At 46.6% G+C, this 15,706-nt stretch overlaps 1 non-coding gene across 1 annotated transcript; it reads left to right on the plus strand.

The window, feature by feature from the left end:
* Positions 1-465: 465 nt before the first annotated feature.
* On the plus strand, positions 466-676 carry LOC144990753 (small nucleolar RNA U3). The gene has a single exon (XR_013654708.1). It is a non-coding gene; the product is annotated as a small nucleolar RNA U3 (small nucleolar RNA).
* The last annotated feature ends 15,030 nt before the right edge of the window (positions 677-15,706 follow it).

The raw sequence follows: 15,706 nt of genomic DNA on the forward strand, positions 1-15,706 counted from the left end.
TAACAATGATTTAAATGCAAACTTAGGCATTAACTTGAGCAGCTATGTTTTCCACGCTAACTGTCTCTGTTTTGCAGATGCAGCGGTGTTGCTTTTCTTCTGGAATATGTGCTCATATTCACTGTAACTCTGCAGCAGCACGTCAAGTTCAGCTGGCGAAAAATACGCAGACCTCTTTTTTTCACGGTTGCCATGGTGACTCGTGATATCTGCGCTCCATTGATAATGGCTTCTTATAGTCGCGGTGCTCACGCTCACCTCCGAATCAGTCCACTCAGAGTTGATTGATGTAACGCGGATACGCTGCTCTGAAACTGTAAACTCAGAGTTGTTAATCTCTCGATTGACCAACTCAGAGTTCAGGTTTGACCTCAGAGTTGGTTGAACCTCCTTTGTGAAACAGGCCCCAGGAGCAGGAGTTCCTGTCTGCAGACAGAAGAGGACAAACAACATCCAGAACTCACTGAGACTCTACTTTCAGGGATTATTTCTTTAGTCTGTAACTAGAGGATTGTGTTTCTACAGAGGTTGGTCTGGCTGTCCATGATGATGATGATGATGATGATGTTTCCTTCAGAGCAGGAAGCTGGTGAGAAGATGAGAGTCTTCTTCACTGATGAAGACTGTTCAGTGTTTCTGGATGTGACACTGAAGGAGGAAACATTGTCTGAGTGGACTGTTGGTTTGTATTAAGGTTAAATATTATTTGTTTCTTTCTATGAAAGCAGAAACCAACAACCAATCAATATCAGAACTGGTGCAGCTAAACCACACCCCATTACTGAAAAGCATACAGGACGATCTAACACGCTGGACCAACCTGCCTCTGTCCCTTATGGGCAAGGTAGCCACGGTTAAAATGAAAATCTTACCCAAAGTTAATTATCTCTTCTCAATGATTCCCACACAACCGCCATTAAAATGGTTCAAAACATTAGACTCATCCATATCAAGCTTTCTATGGAACAACAAACCTGCAAGAATTAGTCTAAAAACTTTAAAATCTGCAAAAAGCTGTGGAGGATTAGAATTACCTAATTTCCACAAATACTTTCTTGCAAATAGATTACAATATATCTTAAAATGGTTAAAAAATAATCCAGAAACCAACTCATGGTTAGACTTGGAACAGGTGTTATGTGGAAAGATCAACCTGTCACAGCTACCATTTATTAGCCAAACAGTTAAAAAACAGGATTGTTTCAAAAGCATTAATATAAATGCCACCTTAACAGCCTGGTGGGAATTTCTCAAAATATCAAAATCATCAATTCAACCGTGCAAAATGACACCCATCTGGAACAACCCGGACATCCTTATTAACAAAAAAATGATTCACTTCCCAGCTTGGCAAGCAGGGGGCATAAAACAACTAGAGCACGTAATTATTGATAGAAGATTCATAACTCCCCAGGAACTTCAAGACAAACATGGAATAAATAACTTTTTGGAATATCAGCAACTTAAATCAAGTATTACTAAAAAGTATAAAATTAAAGACGACGATTTAAAGCTACCAGATGTAGTTACCACTCTGATTAATTTTTCAATGAATAGAACTCTCTCCAAAATATACAAACTTTTATGTAATTTAGATAACAATATTGCCCTTCCAACAAAAAAATGGGATGCAGATTTGAGCATCAGCACAGATGAAAGCTTCTGGTCAGAACTTTGTCTTAACACCTTTAAACTGACAAAAAGTCCAAATCTGCAGCTAATCCATCTCAAAACTCTTCACAGAATTTACTACACTGGACAGAGGATGTTCAAGATGGGTCTCAGTAACTCAGACATTTGCGAGCACTGTGATAATAATCTACCCGACAGCTACATGCACGCACTGTGGTTCTGCACTCCTGTCCAGGCTCTCTGGCAGCAGGTATGTGCCGATTTATCAGTCTGGCTTAAGGTTTTAATCACAGCTTCACCGTCACTTTGTGTGCTTGGTGACATGAGTGCCATCGATATAGAAGAAGGATTAGCATCTATCATTTTCATAACTCTTTGTATTGCCAAAAAAACTATTTTAATAAATTGGAAAAACAAGAAAAATATAAACATAAGTCAACACAGAAATCTGCTGTTTGATCATATCAGCTTGGAAAAAATGTCAGCCCAAAGCTCAAGTAACTTTGAAAGAATTCAGTCTCTCTGGTCTCCTGTGGTTGACTCCATGACTTAGGGGGTGGATGGCTTGGTCGTCGCTGCTCCTTGCCCTTCTGCCGTGGTTTGGGGTGGGGGTCGGGGCTTCCGGTGCCTGGAGGGGCGGTGGGGGGCTCCGTTGGTCGGGGGGTCGGGTCCGGTGCCTGGGTGGGGCGGGCTGGGGCGCTGCGTGGTCCTCTGGGCTTGGGTGTGGGGGTGCGTGGTGGGGGGGTGGGGTGGTGGTCTGGCTTGGCTTGGGGGGGTGGTCCCTTTGCCTGTGCTGGGGGGGGTTGGCGGGGGGCCCTGCTCGGGTGGGGGGGGCCCAGCGGCGCCGGATGGGCTGCCCATCTGCACCTGGGGCTGGGATCGGCCCTTCCCTGGCTCTGGGACGGGACGGGACAACCCTCTCGGGGCCCCCGGTCGCTCTGGGTGTCACCCGCTTCGGCTGCGGGGTCTGGGGTGGGGTGGGGTGGGGGGCTTGTCGGCCCTGTCCTGTGGGGGGGCGTTCTGGGGGGGAGGGGGGGCCCATTATTAGTACGGGTCGGGGGGGCTAGCGGGTCGGGGTCTCCGCTGAGGCAATCGGTGGTTGCCTCGGCCGGTTGGCCTCCTCGGTCCCGTCGAGGCCTGACCAGAGCTCTTCTAGGGCCGGCGTCTGGGGGTGGGGGCCTGGGCTTGCTCCGGGGGGGGGCCGACGCTTTCTGGCTCCTCTCTCTCTGTGTGGGGTGGGTGGTGCCGGGCCTGGGGTGTCGGCGCCCCCGGGGGTGGGCCCCTGGGCTGGGTGGCCCTGGCCCCTTTGCTGGGGGTGGGCTGGGGGACGGCTGTTTGACCACCGGGGGACAGTCTACCAGCTGTCCCCAACTTACCCCCTTCCTTATATAACCTCATATTAGGGTGAGGGGGTGGGGGGTCTAGCCTGCGATGCGCCTTGGGGGGGGGCTACTTGGGAGTGGCCCCCCTCCTATGGTTGCCGTATGGAGTGGGCCCCCCCTCTTTCGGTTTTATTTGCACCTTAGACATGTAGGGTCCTTGGTAGGGGGGGTGCTTGGACATCACTGCAAGCAAGCAGCAGATGTCCTCCTGGCACCCTACCCGCCAATTTTAACCGCACCTTAGACATTTAGGGCCCCTTGGTGTGGAGGGTGAGGGGACATCACTGTGAGTAATCAGGAGATGTCCCCTTAGTGCCCTACTCACCAATTTTAACTGCACCCCCCTTAGTACACACACCCCTCCCCCTTCAATATATACATTCAAACATAAACACACACACATGCACACAAACACCCTCTCAAACACCCATACACGCACACACATTTTACAAGGAAGGTGGGACCTGGGTCCATCTGTCCCCTACCCCTTCCCTGGTGGGGGGTGCGGGCCCCTTGGCGATGGCGGCCGTGTCCCTTGGGTGCCGGCTCCCTGGGCCCGGTGGTGCTCTCTCCGCACGGTGGGGGGGTTCATATTACACCTGAGCCGGGGGTGTTCGTGTCCCTGGGGGGTGGGTCCTGGTCCTTGCCCCTGGGCGCTGGGCCCCGCCAAACTTCCAACATGGCCGAGCCTGGTCGGGCCATATTTATAACATCCCTTGTGGGCCGCCCTTTTTTCCCCGGGATTCCCCCCTCCTGGGCGGGGGCGGCGGGCCCCTGCCTTGCTCCTACCTGGACCAACCGTGGGCCGGGTGGGTGGCTGCCTGGAGTGCGGAGCGGGTCTCCCTTGGGGGGTCCTGGCTCGTACCTGGGGTCGGGGCGGGGGGATGCCCGGAACTCCTGGGTGGTGGTGGGGTGCTCGTCTGGGGCTGTGGGCGTCCCTCTCCGGTGGGGCCCTGCGTTGGGCTCTTCCGGCGCGGTGGGGGGCTGCTTTCCTGGCTGGGCTGGGGCGGGGCTCTCTTTCCCTCTGCGCCTCCCTGCTCTCTGGCTCTGGGGGCCTCGCGGCGGTCCTGCTGGCCCTGGCCTGGGTGGCGGTCTTGGTCGCCCGGGGGGCGGTTGTTCCCTGCCTGTTCCCGTGTGGCGTTGGGGGAATTCCGGCTGCCGCTGCTGCTGCGGCGGGGGTATGGGTGTGGGGGTGGCTGGGCGCTCCTCCTCCTTCTTTTCACATTCCACCATCCATTTTAGAAGAACATAAACACTCACCTGAGCACAGGTGTTAGCTCACATTTGCACTAATAGTTTGCATGATTGAATGAATGAAAGATTTCACACTAGTTGGTTTAAAGGCATAGGTATGCGTTCCTGAACACTATCTGTTTTGTGTGCATGTTGACATGTGGACATTTCTGTGGCTAGCAGGTGTGTTGATAATATTTGAGTGTGTGTGAACAGGCCCCGCCCTTTTTGTACTACATTTGAACCGTACCGTAACGATAAACAACCAGTAAACCTGTCTGCTCTATGCTGCTTCATGGTCTTACCCCCCTTCCCCTCCTATTATCACCCTCCTACCCCCCCTCTCTCTAACGTCCCTCTCTCTTCTTCCCTTCTTTCCTTTTCCGTCCGGTCCAACACCAAAGATTTTCAAACATGATTGAAATTAATAAAGTTTGGCCTCAATTACAAAAGGGGTTTATTCAGACATACCTTTGGTTTGTCTGAAGATGAATAACCCCTCTTGTTAAAATAAAATATGTCCAACACAAGAGGCCCTCAGCTCTCATCTGTTTGCCTAGCTGTTGGACAGGACAAGTTAAAAAAAGAAAAAAAAAAGAAAAAAAAAAAAAGAAACCAACAACCAAGCAGAAATATGTGCTGCAGATGCCATGTCTGCCACTAGAGGGCAGCACAGCAGCTTCAGTCTTTGTCATTGTTGCTGCAGAAAAACCAGCAGCTGCAGAAAAACTCTGCAGAGACTCACAGAGAGAGGATGGAGGCAGCAGATGAAGCTGCTGCAGACTGACAGCTGATGGAACTGAAGCACTTTCTACATTCTAGTTCCAAATGTTCTACAGAATCCATCAGAGCTTGAAAGTCTTCCTCAGTACTCGAGTACTTTAGTTCAGCAGCTCCTCTTTTCCTCTAAGGTGAAGCTTCATGTGGACGACTTCTTCTTCTTCTTCTCTCCTCTTTTCTGGAGCTTGGGCTCCATGCAGTCTGATCAGCTCTGATTTGGGCTTCAGTTGATGTTTGTGATCAGGAACTCTGGATTCTTCTTAGAAGGAGACGTTCTGCCTCTTTAGCAGAGAGCAGAACGTTGATCTGATCTGTTGGAAGCCACTCCATCCTGAAGCTGCACTGCTGAGTTCCTGTCCACCAGGGGGCAGTGTTACGGCTTTGCCTGCCTTATTATTCTGCTCATCTGTCAGGTTGGGACTTCCAACACACAAACATTTGACCTTTTCACTTTATAAAAAGTTTGTTAAACACTTTGGTGACTTTCAGATTTATAAAAACATTTTTTATTTTTTATTTCTGTAATTATTGGTCTAAACTTTTCTTCCTGAAGGCTGAACTGCAGCTTTCCTCAGGTCTTTCATTTTCTCCATTTTCCCTCCTTTTCTTGGCTTCCAGCTCACCAGGCATGACCTAGACGGCGCCCTCATGTGGACGGATGAACACATGACAGAGGGGAAGGACAGAGCTGCACAGCAGGGACGAGCAGAGACCTTTGGGTCACGTGGAGCAACAATAAAAACAGTAGAAACTCCAATAAAACCAGTAGAACCAGACTGGAAAAGCTCAAAAAGTTCAGAAAACCTCTTGAAAAATGCAAAACTATATGAACTCTGAACACTAAAGACAAATAAATGGTAATTAAAAACCTTTATGGATCAGAACCAACAGAAATAACAGGTTGATGCTGGTCAGACGTGCACACACAGGACCCTAGGGGGGTTTGAACACCTGCCCTTTCTGCCTCCTATTCAAAAGTGTCCTCTTTGTTTTGAATGAACATGAATACATTTCTGTTCAGCTGCGTCCACACTGACCGCCTCTCTTTCACCGCGCGGATAATTCTCTGCTCGCCGTCTGTCCACAAATGTGTTCCTGAGCTGGACGCCGCCTGTGGGCGGAGCTTCCAGCTAATGTTTTCAGCCTGATGGCCACATGGAGCGGTGTCTGTGTTTCTGTCATTTCCACTGCATGAAGACACGGATGATGCTGAGAGGTCAGGTTTCTGGATGATGAAGAGTTCTCCAGAATCATGGGGAATCACGTCTCCATGTCTGGATCCTTCAGATTCTCTCCGTTCAGTCATCTTCTCTCCTGATGAGTCTGAAAGACGGACGCTTCCGCCGTCTCTCCGTCTCTCTGACCGACTTTGAAGGCTTGCTGTCCCATGTTAACCCCAGAGGAAAACTACAAACCAGAATCAAATCAGGGACCTTTTTCTGATGGTCTCCATGGAAACCAGCAAGCTAAAGTTCAGGAGATGATCAGGCTGTCTTTCCATCAGCAGCAGCTCTCTGTCTGGCCGCCAGCTCTCCTCCTGGAGCCGCATAGCCAGATCAATGCTCCAGCTCCATGGGCCCTGCAGCAGACTGAAGGGTGAAGCCGCCTTTGGCCACCAGCAGGCAGGACGCTTCCTGAAACCCCGCTGCCCCCAGAGGGAACCAGCAGGTGAAGAGAATGAATGGAAGTTCAGGAGAACCATGGATCCATTCACTAGATGGATGTGTTTTCATGGCGTCTGTACCATTGACTTAACATTGAAAGTGGCCACGGCCTCTGCTCAAACGGCGCCGCAGGACCTCAGATGGCGTCTGTTTGCCCAAAGAAGAAGCCTCACCAAGTCTTCATGAAGGTCAGACTCCGTGCACGGTGGAGCAGTGGTTAGTGCTCTCAGGGAGAAGGTTCAAATACCAGCTGTGACCTTTCTGTGTGGAGTTTCCCTAACCCTAACCCTAACCGGAGTCACACTGGATCCAGCTGTCAGGAAGAGGAGGAGCCAAAATGCAGAAACCCTTTTAACTAGACAGTTTGATGTCATTTCAGTGTTTTTTATTTTTATTTCAAGAGTTCAATAAAAATGGTCATTTAATTATTTCAAAATTATTTTATGGATTCAGCTCGAAGCCTCCAAAGTGCTGGGGGCCCCAAGTCCCCTCCGCCCCCCCCCAGCGGTGGACAATCATAAACAGCAGAGAGGAGAGGCGGAGCCTAAGTGCTGAATTTGCTGAAATCATTGAATTGATGTCATTCCTGTTTCAGCAAAGTCCTAAAGTCCATTTTTAGCAATTATTCCTGACAGGAAATGAAACCACGTGGTAGAGCCTTTCCCTGGGGAGTCTGATTCCTGGATTCCTGATTCCTGATTCCTGGCCTGTCCTGCCCCCTCCTAGTCATCCACCTCCTGTTGGAACAGTAACATCTGTCCACCACTAGGGGGCCTAAACTCTGATCTGTTCACTCAGCTGATGATAAAAAAGTCACTATTCTGGAACCAGAAGAGATGAAGCTGAAATCCATGAAACTCAAAGACTAAATAGATTTGAATCTGGTTTCAGATCTAGTTTTTATTCAATTATGATGGAAGAATCAGAGACAAATATGAAATGTTCAGTGGTCTTTTCTCTAGGATTCAAATGAAATGGTTCAGTCCAACATTTGAGATTGTTGCTGTCAGACCTGCAGACCATGAAAACGGTCAGAAACAGCAGGAATAGCGGTTGTTTTCATGTCTGATGAGGGTTTTTACATCAACTGAATGGGATTTTTGTCATCCAGAACATTTGACATCATTGATCAAGAAGAACCAATCAGTAGAAACTGGTCTCTATCTAAATGGAAACATTTCTTCTTCTCCTCATCCTAACCCCAGTTGTTGCCGGGTAGACTTTCAGGAATGTTCCTGTTTCTGAAACATGGATTTATTTCTGGAAGACGCCATTTTTGTCCCTAAATGTTGGATTCAGTCTGAATTCCAGTCCCACTCCCAGCATTCCTGCTCCTCTTTAGCTCCTCCTCTTCCTCCTGATCAAGCAGCAGCTTCCTTGTCTTTTTTTTAAATCACATTTCAATCAGGTTCTCCTGTTATGTAGCTTCATTCCATTAGCAATACATTAAGAAAAGCTTTGATAGTGAAATAAAGGAAAAGATGAAGTTTGTGCGCTTCATTTATTTCAGTTTTTGCATCAAGCATCTGTCACACATGAACTGTGTCTGCAGATGAAGTACTGATAAATTTCTTGATTCAATTCAGTTCAATTCAATTTTATTTGTATAGCCCAAAATCACAACAACAGTCGTCTTGATGGGCTTCGAAGTAAAACATGAACTCAAAAGGATCATGAATACAAAGAGTTCAATGGGAAAATACTAAAATGAACTAACAAACTGACTAAGCTATACTGGCATCCCTGCCCTTAGACCCCCCTTCGCGGTAAGGAAAAACTCCCAAAAAAAACGGATTCCGGAAAAAATGAAGAAACCTCAGGGGTGCCCACATGAAGGAGGGATCCTCCCCCAGGACGGACAGGTGATTTACCAGAACTCTTAGAGAAGATTTAACTTATCTAAATCTACAACTACATATATAAAAGTCCAGCAGACGAGCTTCATCCAGCCGTGGTTGTGGGGACAGTCAAAGGCGCGAGTCGAGCCGGAGACAGGAACCACAGCCAGGTGTAGGAGCAGGAGCAGAGGCGAGGTAGATGGTCAGGAACTGGAGCACGGATGAAACAACTTGATGCACCCAAGAACTGAACAGGCTGATTGTTCTTACACCGGAGTTTCAGCTTTGACTTGGTGTGAACTACGCCTTCATAGACACATGGGTTTTCGGTTTTGCGTGTACAATCAACAACAGTAAAACCTTCATTACTGAAGGTTGTCATGTCTCCGTTAACGCCTAGACAGAGTGCATTGATCTTAGCTACATCAGTCACAATGAAGGTGTCAGAGTAAAAGCAACCTCCGTGGATTTCTGTCATTTTTTCCCGGCACTGCCCAGGCTGCATGGCGCCGACCACTTGCCTCTGAAACTGAGCCTCTGTGTGTCCTACAGCAGACAGCAGCACCAACAGGAAGCAGGCGGACAGGGTCTTCATGACTGCTCTGGAGAAAACAATTTTACAGTGACAACCTGACTTACTTTGAGTTTCCACCGACGAATTCAGAGAGGACTTGTGGTTGAAGATCAGCACAGACGGTCTTTGAGGAGAGGTGTCTGCTGCTGCAGCAGATCCCTGTCTGTTATATACAGACCAGGCAGGCTAATTAGATCAGGTCGCCTTGAATAAACGCCTTCAATGTGAGCAAAATCAGTCAAGTCCATCGCCGTTTCAGCTGATAATGCAAAACAAAGGGACAGTTAGACAAATCCACAGAATAAAGATAAGAAACACTAAGCTCTGAGAGCAGGACCATGGGTGAGGGTAAGTCTGGGTTTACAGGATCTGCTGCTGTCCTCCACATGCTCCAGCGAGGACCTGACAACTTTGATGTTGGTGCTCCTGGTGTTCCTGATCTCGCTTCAGAAAATCAGATTCTTCTTTTGTAAAAGTTTTCATTTGAAATGTTTGTTTTTCATTGTGAAAATCTATCGGTTAGTCCGCACTCGCTCACATGTGGATGGACAGTTGATGGGTGGACGGTTGATGGATGGATGGATAGATGATGGATGGATAGATGGATAAAAGATGGATGGATGGATGGATGGATGGATAAAAGATGGATGGATGGATGGATGGATAAAAGATGGATGGATAGATGATGGATGGATGGATGGATTGATATTTTTTGATTTTTTGATTGATTTATTTTTTATTTATTTTTATTTTATTTTTTATAGCCTGTTTTATTTTTGTACAACTAGAAGAGAGAATTGCAACAATGTTTTTGTTTCTTCAATTCACAATTTTTGTCGTATTATTTTTTATTTATTTGTTACATTTAGTGTGTGTAGGGAGGGAGAGGGAAAGAATGTGTGGGGGTGGAAGAGAGTAAAAGGAAGAAAGGTGAAAAAGTGGGGGATACAAGCACTGAGTTATTAAGTTATTATTTTAAGCTGTAACGTTTATACCAGATCTGCTGGAAAGACAAATATTACATCAAAGGTGAAAATCTACCACAAAGATGAGCGGAAAATATCTGTCCATCAATCCACTGTGGGTTAGGAGGGGGGATGAAGCAGACAGGGACAGACCAGGCGACAGCCATGGGGGCCACCGGGCGCAGGACACCGAGACAAGGGCCAAGTACGAAGCCAGGGCCCCCAGAACCCATGAGCCGCCCACCACCCGACCGGCGCCCCGTCTCTGCAAGCCAGCCCAGGCACGCGACCCGAGCAACCCAGAGATTGTGATCTCATGGTATTCAGTCTGCAGTGTCTGACGGTTTCCGCAGATCTGTCAGTCTGGTTCTTTCCTCTCTGAGCTCCTTTGTTTCTTCTCAAAGAGGTCCCAGTTTACTCAGTACATGGTTGAATTGAACAGCCAGTTCACAGACGTCATTATGCTGCTGTTTCAGTTCGGAAACTTCATCCTGAAGCCGCTTCTTTTCATCTTCCAGTTTGGATTTTTCTACAGAGATTCTGGTAAATTCATCTTTCACCTCTTTCACTTCCTTGTCCTTCCTCTGGAGTTCCTTCTACAGTATTTTCATCAGTCATTAAGAATTTTGAACACATTTTTACTACTTATTTGTGCAGATAAGTATATAACATGTGAAAATACTTTTGCTGATCACATTACCAACCTACTATGAAGGGATTTCTGAGCCATTGTTCCATGTGCAACACTTGCTGTTTTGAGCAAAAAACCTGAAAGATTTTGTGCTCAAAAAATTATTTTGTACCTGAAACTCAACAAGTGCAAACAAAACCAGGAGCTGGAGGAAGTGGTCAGGGTTAGGGAAGTCTGGGAATCTCTACTTAGACTGCTGCCCCCGCAACCCGGTCCCGGATAAGCGGAGGGAGATGGATGGATGGATTATCGAAAAAATGTGTTTTATAGTGAATGCAGTCCTTTGTATTTAAAGTGGCAGATGTGGCACTAAAAATGAATAACATCAACTAATCTCTCTTCCTGGTCTTGTCGAGGACGGACGCTTTTCCTCTCGCTCCTCCTGTATCAGCCCCCCCCAGCTTTTGTCTGTCTTCCCCGGAGCTGCATCTTTCTGCCTGCTGCTACTCCTGCTCTTTTTACACTCTAAAGATGGATCTGATCAGCTGGTCTTTGAATTCGATCGACAAAGTTTTTTCAACACTAAGGAACGGGAAAGCGGACCCTTCCTGCCCAGACGGCACCCACGCGGCTGGATACACCAACGATCCATGGGGCAAGTGGAGGCTGGTGTGCCTGGCCCAGCTGTCTGTGGAAGACGTGGAGGATGTGTACCTCTTTGGATTTATGATAATTGGATTCCTCATCATTGGGATCGGAGCATTTCTGATCTATCAGGCAGTCTGGGAGCAGAAGACGGAGAGAGGCGATTCGTCTGAGCTCTGTGGAAGGATTCTTCTGGGAGGAGAGACTCAGAATGAGAAACTTTCACAAGTGGATCAGAAGCTCTGTGCTTGTCTTGCCCACTTAAGCAGGATGCTCTCGATCTTTGAACTTGTGCAGAAGATGGATACCAACTTGGAGCGCATTTCTGCCCGAATGGAGGCTAAACTGGTCTAAATTGCCCACATTTTGGATCAAATCTGCCTCAGTGCAAGACCAGTCAAGGACACAGCCAGCAGAGCAAAACAACCTGCTGGCGCCGGAAAATCTAATCTAATCGGATTTTCTAATCGGACTTTTTTTACATTCTTTACAAGAAAAAGGCTTTTCTCCTGTGTGAGTTCTCATGTGTGTTTTAAGATTAGATATTTGACTGAAACTTTTGTCACATTCTTTACAAGAAAAAGGCTTTTCTCCTGTATGAGTTCTTGTGTGTTTTTTTAGACTAGACAAATCACTAAAACCTTTAGCACATTCTATACAAGAAAAAGGCTTTTCTCCTGTGTGAGTTCTCATGTGTGTTTTGAGATGAGATATTTGACTGAAACTTTGTTTACATTCTTCACATGAAAAAGGCTTTTCTCCTGTGTGAGTTCTCATGTGTGTTTTGAGATGAGATATACGATTAAAACTTTTGTCACATTCTTTACAAGAAAAAGGCTTTTCTCCTGTATGAGTTCTTGTGTGTGTGTTTAGACTAGACAAATCACTAAAACTTTTGTCACATTCTTTACAAGAAAAAGGCTTTTCTCCTGTGTGAGTTCTTGTGTGTGTGTTTAGACTAGACAAATCACTAAAACCTTTAGCACATTCTATACAAGAAAAAGGCTTTTCTCCTGTGTGAGTTCTCATGTGTCTTATGAGATGAGATATACGATTAAAACTTTTGTCACATTCTTTACAAGAAAAAGGCTTTTCTCCTGTGTGAGTTCTCATGTGTCTTTTGAGATCAGATATTTGACTAAAACTTCCACCGCATTCTTTACATGAAAATTGTTTCTCTCCTGTATGAAATCCTACATGAAAAGGTTTGATAGTGATTCTTGAGCTTTCACCAGACTTCAAAAAGGAAAAAAAATTCTGCGCTGGAGACTCTTTGTGTTTCTTAACCAAATCATCCTTCTTTGATTTTTCACTAACATCAGAGTCACACTGACTTTCTGACATGTGAGAGCTGTCCACACTTTGGACAAGACTTCTGTCTCTCCTCTTCCTCTGATCTCTATTCTGTGGGTCTGTCTCTTCATCTGTAGTTGATGTTGATTCTGTCTCTTCATCTGTAGTTGATGTTGGTTCTTCATGTTGGTTTCCTTCTTCATCCTGACTATCAGTTACATTAAAGCTCTGTTGATTGTTTAGATCTGCTTCACTGTTCTCATCTTCCTCATAAGTAGGAATCTCCATCAAGGTATCAGTCTCCTGCTTCAGATTAAGCTGCTCTTCATCCTGACTGATGCAGAGTTCCTCTGGCTCCTCTTTAATCTGTGGTTGTTCTGGTTTCTGTAGTCTATCTTTAATCTGTGGAAGTTGTTGTTCCTCTACAGTTTGTGGAGGTTCTGGTTCGTCATGTTCCACTCTGAAGTTCCACTGTTGGTTGTTTAGATCTACTTTACTTTTCTCATCTTCCTCATAAGTTGGTATCTCCATCAAGGTGTCAGTCTCCTGCTTCAGATCAGGCTGACTGTTGTAGAACCCTTCTTGCTCCTCTTTAATCGTTGATGGTTGTGGTTCATCCGGTTCCTCTTTATAAAGCGGAGGGTCCGGTTTCTCCAGTTCAACTCTTAAGTTCCTTTGCTGGTTGAAGAGATTTTCATCTTCAGTCACCCAATGCTGGGGGAGGACTGCAGAAACACAAAATGAGACATTTTTATGTTTTAGGGTTTTGTGTGTTGTTAATATTCACTATTAACTGATCATCTTAAAACACCAATTGTCTGTGAAGACTCACAGAAGTAGGATTAAAAATGCCATGTGGACATTATCATTTTCAAATTTGAAAAAGTTTCACCTCTTACCCAAATTGTCAATTCTGAAATAGCGGGTGAAAGAGCTAGTTTAAATGTGCTCCTGGGGGAGGAGTCAGACCTGAATCTGGATAGTATTGTCTATTTAGACTAAATGGTTTTAGGTCTTTAGAAGTCCTTTGTTCTCAGCTGTAGTTGGGAAGACAGTGGCTACCCTCCCCAACCTGGTAATCTCTTTCAGCTGTTAATGACCTAAGTGAAACTGGTTTGTTTGTCTGGGACTGATTTAAACCTGAGACCACCAGTCTTATTAAGATACTGTTTATCTTTCTTGACAAATATGGCATCTTTCACTCCTCGCTCAAACCATCCTTTCTCTCTGGCTAAAACTCAAACCTCGCTATCCTGGAAGCAGTTGTTTGTGACCTTCAGGTGAAGTGTACTGCAGACTTGGGTCCACTTGAATTGGTTCTTTGATGTTGTTAATGCAGCTAGAAGCACAACCTATACAAGCGGCTTTACCAACATGACAGAACCAACTCAAGTGGACCTGTATTGGCTCGAGCAGGGGAACCAACCAGCCAGGTGAGGGGGCCCCCCTTCCGGCATCCGGGAGCAAGGGGGAACCCCGCCATTAGGGCCCTGAGCCACATGACAGGCGCTGCGCTGTACTGGGTGGCAGCCATTGGGGCCACTGGGAGCCAGACACTAAGACCCAGGCCAAGGAGGGAGCCAGGACCCAGGAGCTGCCCACCACCCAGCCGGTGCCTCGTCACCTCAAGCAAGCCCCGGTGCCTGACCCAAGCAGCTTCAGAGAGCTTCACTGCTTTGTAGGAGGTAACATACCTATGTGGTGGAGCTGCAGCTGTGGTTTCCAGATGACATCCAGCAGTCTGCGCTGACGACAGAGCTCCTCCTCGTACTGGACGATGGTTCCTTCACAGAGTCTGCAGATTTCTTCAGCAGCAGCAGCTAGTCGCTCGCTGATCAACTCTCTCAGAGACTGAAGGGAAGACATGGTTCCTGCTCCGATCTTCAGCTCCAACTCCCACAAACACCGCCGTCCTCTTCACTGCAGCTCCGATCGATCATCTGCTAGTCTCACAATCACAGCAAAAAGGTTCAAACAGAACTTTTCTCCTGGTTGGAGATTTTCCTGAAAGTTCCTGTGATCCTGCAGGAGTCAGTTCTGCTCAGCCTGCAGACCAAACAGAAAAGACTCTGGAAGCTTCCACATGGGAAACTTCCAGACAAAGAATCCAAACAACAACATCTGATTGGTTGACTTTTGGAGGGAAAGCTGCAACAGTCTTCTGTGATTGGTTCAGCCGTCCCTGCCCCCACTAGTCCACTGCACAGGGGGCAACATTCCAGGGGGGGTTGGTAATCTCCTCCTTCTATTGTTTCTGCCCCACTGGCTCTTTCAAAATAAAGGCTTGTTGTAGCAGAAACCTGAATGGAACATCAGAATGGACTCAAACTGCTGCTGGTTTCAAAGCCTCCTTCTCAACTTCCAGCTGAACTCTTCATGAGTTTGAGCGTCTGTGACAAACTCTACAGCTGAACAACAGCAGTGAAAATCTCCATGGATGTCAACTGGGAGAGATTCAACAGGAGATTTCCAAGAGTTTCTGCAGGAACTCATCACAAAGTCAGGAGCTGCAAGGCCTGATGGGAGATCTGGGATCCTATTCTGACATGAAGGAAACTCTTTCATCTGACACGATCACTTTGATGTTAACATGAAGATGGATCCCAGTGATTCAGCTGAAAAACATCCCATAATACTGTTCTAGATGGTTCTAGAGTGGTGTGGAGATTTCCTGTTTCTTTTTCCTGTTTCTCCAGAAACTAGAAGTCAAAGCTGAAAGCAGAAGCTGCAAACTGAGTCTGTGAGGCCGATTTTCCAGCAGCACATCCTCCTCATCTGCTGCTGAGATGGAATGATGAAGCTCAGCTGAGGAACAGCAGGTTTCCTCTCACATGTTCCTGATGCAGAAAAACACTTTTTCATATCAACTCATCCACATCATGAAGGATCAACATGTTTGACTGAATTTACATGAAAAGAAAAGACGTCAAAGAAATCTGTCCATACGGGAAAGACTGAAGGAATCCAAGTTTTTAGCAGATAGACAGAACTTTGTTTGATTTTCTAGCTCTGCTTTTCTCCAAAGATGAAGAACATCAAGAAATCACCAATAAATGCTGATCTGGAACA

Source organism: Oryzias latipes, chromosome 2, assembly GCF_053564925.1.
Source record: "Oryzias latipes strain Hd-rR chromosome 2, Olatipes_Hd-rR_3.1".
NCBI classification, from domain to species: Eukaryota; Metazoa; Chordata; class Actinopteri; order Beloniformes; family Adrianichthyidae; genus Oryzias; species Oryzias latipes.